We start from the raw sequence: 5,254 nt of genomic DNA, 5'->3' as shown, positions 1-5,254 counted from the left end.
CGTGCCCTCCAGTGAAACACGGAACCTTGCAGCGTGCTGACTAAGACACCAAACAGCGTGGGTGGATGGCCTATCGCGGCGTCACAAGCCGCGAGCTAGCGCGCTGTTTAAAGGGTCTCTGACCAGAACCTGGTCAACGTCGTTGTTTGTATGGATAACGAACCTACATGGTGCCCTCAAGTTACAACTGAAACGTTTCGTCTCTGCGGAGCCGCCAACTATTCCAAACAAGGAGCCGAAAAGCGGTTTCGATTTCTGCCCTCAACTCGTGCGATCAGCGCAAAACTCTAGCTATTATGCAGTGGTTTTCCCATGTGTATGACGTCAAACGCCCGCGACGTTTATTGGTGGAAAGTCCACACCGGAAGTTCGGGAGGTTTCCGCAACTTCCGTATTGCTGGGTGCTTTTTCAATATGGACGCGGAAGCACAGCGGAGTCGACAAGTCAGCTTTTCAGCTACCTTTCAGCAGCTGAGAGGCACCTGCTACGTGCAGCAGAGTTTGGAGGCCTTGCTTTTTGAAATGTTGAGCCGCGAATCGACTTCAGCATGAAGAGGAAGTTCCAACGACAGACTGTTAGATGAGCTTTCAGCATCGATCACGATGAAGCACATGAACAGTTTGTGTAAATTTCATGTTTGACGGCGCCGTGTAAAGGGGCCGGAGTGGTTCATTGCATAATAATGCCGAAAGAAGTCGAGTGCTTATGTTGCAAGGAGCTGCTCTTAAAGTAGCATATTTAGAACTTCGAGGGCAGCACGAACCTAGCGCTCATATTCACAAGTAAGAAGCGTACGTATCTCGTGCACAATCATGCTGGTTGGTTTCAATACAAAATAGTTTTTCTGAACTTTTCGTTATTGTTCGTCACATATTCAGAAAGAGTGCAGCTGAATTAATACTCGGCGTCCTACTAGCTTTAGCTTTGTTCAAAGCTTGCGTGTCTCATACAGGAAATAGATATGTACACTACATACCAACAGTTCGTGAGATGGATGTTGCACAGACTTGAAAAAAACAAGAGAATCGTTATACCAGTCTGCGCGGTGAACAGGATACGCAAAGCCTTTCCCATAGTGGCTACTACATGCTTTAAATACCCAAGATACTAGGTGGAAGTACCCCCTACAGGGGGTGCCCTTGCAATTTCAGCTGTAGACACATGTCGGTAATGATGCAACTATAATATTGACCCCCCCCTCCCCTCGAACTTTTCTCAACACTCCTCCATGCTTGGGATTCTGGATAAACCACTGTGCTGACCCCTGACACAAAGCACCATCTCATCACCCTGCTCCGCCTAGTAAGAATTACATTGGGCTCTCAATTCCACCACAGACACAAATCCAATCCTGTTCTGACGCATCCTTTTGTCCACCCATTCAGTCAATATGTCGTAAGTGTTTGAACTCTTACTGTCTGATAGCACCCAAATAGTATTGTTTAAGCACCTCAAGTATTTTTATGTGGAAGTAAATCAGACTGTTATGCAGGTTACCCTGTGTGTGACCTCGGTTCCTGCTCTCAGTCCTCCAGAAGTGCTCATTACACAAGTTGACTATCGAAAACCTCAATCTTCCATGCATGATGTAAAACCCCAGTTCGCTTGCTTCCTAGCCATTTTTTCATTCTCAATTTTCCTTTTGTGTGCAAAGTGCACACCCAGTTCGGGTAGGATGTAGACCTTGAGGAACCAAGCTTTGTATCTTGGGCTGCTCAAATATTCAAATAGGCATGTTGTGGTCGAAGATGATGTAACATGAAATGTGGTTCATATAGTTTATTGTGGCACTCAGGTAATATCTTCATAATATGTCTGCAGAGATTGCTCCAAAATAGCATATGTGATGCAGCGTTATACATTATTGGGCTTCTGGGAAAAATCATGATTCACCTGATACAGACGGCAGCCTTTGTAACGGTGTCTGACACATTTTTAGCAGCCACTGTTTTAAAATATGCATTAAAAATGCTCCAACTATGAAAGTATCACGAAGTTCTTCATTTCATTTGTTTACTTAAACACCCTTGTGAAGGGATTTACATAAATGCGGGAGGTTTTTTATCCAAAAAAGACAAATACCAAAATGATGCAAACAAAATTTGTTCACTCACCACAAAGAAATTCATTCGATCTGAAAACGATCATAGCACTTGGAAATAAATGACGATACATTTTGTTCTGATGCTATGTGGGCAGGAACGTCATTCCAGTTTGACACCATCAGCTGGTGCGGAGAGTAGAGGAATTTTTTTGTTTGTGTAGGTGGAGCAAGTACTTTGTGCGAGTCATCAAGTCTTGGAAGTAACTTGTGAGGGGATTGACAGTAAGTGGGGTGGGGAGGAGTGTGACTGTAATATAACTTATGAAAGAATGCCAGGCGTGATACCTTTCATCTGGTAATCAAAGGAGTAAGAAAGAGTTTGGCTTTAATGGCTGAGACGCTGGAAAAAGGATGATAATCACGAGCAACAAACCGTGCGGTTCTGTACAAATTCTACTTTGTCGATTAAGAGATGTTGGGATGGGTTCCAGATTGCAGAGGCATTTTCCACTTCTTTTGAACATGGCAGTTGACGTTCTGAGACTGGAACACATAGAAAAGGCAAATACATACAAAGCATCAAGTGCCTAAGAAATGAATGATGAAAGAAGGCAGTCACTAGAAAGGTTAGCCGGTAGTAGGACTTGAATCCACATCTTCTGTATTACCGATCCAGGGCCCTTACCAATTGAGCTAAGCTAACACGCCTCTCCAGTGACTTCCAAGGGTGCAGATGTACCCTAGGAATAGGTTTATGGGCAGGAGAACATTAGTCACTGTTATTATACAGGCATAGCTCTCTGTCCAGTATGATCACCACAGAGCACATTTACAAGAACTCACAGGTACAAAACTTGCATAATAAATATGTAATAACCTCAAACAGCTATTATATATAATAACTGGGACATGGAACTCCAACGGCAGATGGTCTGGCAGTACAACACAGGTAATCTTGCCATCACTATATTTTTCCCAAAATGCTGAAAATAAATCTATAGAATTACTGCAGTGAACTGCTCAATTTTTCACCTCAGATATATTTTTAGCACTCTGTCTTTCATGTTTCAAAATATACATGCATCGAACCTGCAGAAGCTTGTGTGTGTAAGTAGAGTCACACATCTCATGTGCAACAGGCAGGTCTAAGTTGTATTGAGATATGTCAATTCCTTACGCATGCTCACCACCTGTAGATTCCTTTAAAGGGAACAAAAAACTTTTGGTTAGTAACAACTTCACGCTATATACCACATTTATAAAAAAAATTGGTCCAGTACCTGACGGACAACTGTCATGACCATTGCCAGATGTCTTCCTCTCCTGTTCCTTCCACTTCCATGAATTCATCACCCTAACATTGTTAAAAAAAAGCCATATAAATGCGATAACTGAGATATTACCACTACGAGCATACAGCAAATCACAACCACATAAATAATATACACAATTGCACTGAGCTGTCCACATTTTCACACACACATACACACACAAAAATACATAACAGAGTGGACTGTCTCTAATAACACTTCAACAAGTTTGTGTAACTCTGTTTTGAAACTGGACACAGGAAGGCCATTTCCAATCAGCTGAAAAAAATTGTTCGGAAGAGGAACAGTTTCTGCTGATTTCTGTAGTTGCAGTAGCAGTGGAACCTTGTAAGGTGGTACAGTGATAGATTTCATACCGTAATGGCAAGTGTTTGGGATGGCGCTAAAAGATCCTGAATTTGCAAGGCAATTTTGTGTAAATGTCTGATTTCCAAGTGAACGCATTGTCTACTGTATTTTACATGTCTTGAAGGAGCTGAGGGGCTGGATGGATGGATTGTAGTGGCACCCCTGCTGGGCCTCTTTACAACGAGGGTCCAGCACATTGCACCTGTAGACAGCCTGTAGACATGGTTGTCGTATACCAGGCATTCTTTCTTTCTTTTTTTGTGCACTGCAATTTTATCGTAGTTGCCCTCTGTGGTGTTTCCCCAGATTAGACAACAATAGTACAGCTTGGGGTAAATTAAGGATTTCAACTGCGTTGGTTTAGAATCCAGAACCCTTCTTTACTATGTGCAGTATGCTGCATATTATAAGGAAAACAAATAGAAGAAAACTTGTACCTGATCCCTGCCTTGTATTTCCAACATTTGGTTCCACATCTTGTCCAAGGAAGTCATGAACTACATTGGTGCACACTGCTGTGACAATTATTATGTTACATCTAGATGCTGAATACACAGCTTCATTTTACGTACTGTGAATGTTGCTTACTGCATTGGCATGGCTGCATTCAACAACACTCAGAATTGTACAGTAATCTTTTGATTTAGTGCGTAAACTTCAATTTTCTTTAATCCGTATTTTTCTTTGTTGCGTAAATGGTCTCCTAACATCTGCATGCCACAACGTAATTCTCACAAGGAGAGTAAATCACTGTATAAATTATACAGAAGACACTAACCTCGTCACGTCCAGATGCAACAGTCTTGGAAGATAGTTTCAAGGAAAGCACTGCGGACTGCTGTAGGCGGAGGTTCTTTGCACTCAAACTGAGGGGTCCGTCTCATAGTCTGCATTCTTCAAATATGATTGGCAAAATCCGCCGCGGTATTATCCTGCCGCGGCGGTTGAACGCGCAGTATCGTACGGAACTGAATGCCCGCCGAGAAATCTCGCTTTGACGGCACAACCGAGGCACGTCAAATGAAGTAAGGGCTGTACCTCGATAAATTGGTCGTTGTTCCAAAAGATATAAATAAAGAAAACTTGGAAATACACACACTACGCTAACGCAGTGAAATTGCGCGCTGGATCCCGAAAGTCGTCGTAGCTCGTAGCCTCGTAGCTCCTCTTTCCACGGAAGTCGCTAATTGGATTATCGCAGTTATAAAACAGGTCGTAGATTTCGAAGTATATACATACTTTTTATTTCCAGACATTGTGACAACAGTATATCGGCGTAAAAATGTTGGTTCTTGCTGAAAGTTGTTGTTGTAGTGCTCGATCACGTGACGGCATTCTGCGCGCTGATTGCATGGGCGATTGACGTCATCCCAGTGGGATGACCAGATGAGTTTTCTATATATGCGTACGTTTTCTTGGTTTGACGCTAGGTGTGCCAGCGTCGGCGTGAACCGCGATGTTCAAAATTCGAGTTTACGAAAACTACGAGGTGTTGAGGCATGCATTTTTGTATGTGAAGTTGCTTTTGTG

General features: G+C 42.7%; 1 long non-coding RNA gene across 1 annotated transcript; it reads right to left on the bottom strand.

Moving 5' to 3' along the window:
- Positions 1-1,813: 1,813 nt before the first annotated feature.
- On the bottom strand, positions 1,814-4,753 carry LOC135389942 (uncharacterized). The gene is made up of 3 exons (XR_010421625.1): positions 4,503-4,753; positions 3,326-3,399; positions 1,814-3,245 (listed from the first exon to the last, which is right to left on the bottom strand). It is a non-coding gene; the product is annotated as an uncharacterized LOC135389942 (long non-coding RNA).
- Between the last annotated feature and the right edge of the window lie 501 nt (positions 4,754-5,254).

Source organism: Ornithodoros turicata, chromosome 3 (assembly GCF_037126465.1).
Source record: "Ornithodoros turicata isolate Travis chromosome 3, ASM3712646v1, whole genome shotgun sequence".
Lineage (NCBI taxonomy): Eukaryota > Metazoa > Arthropoda > Arachnida > Ixodida > Argasidae > Ornithodoros > Ornithodoros turicata.
The sequence above is the reverse complement of the archived record's forward strand: the minus strand, read 5'-3'. Positions and strand labels throughout refer to the sequence as shown.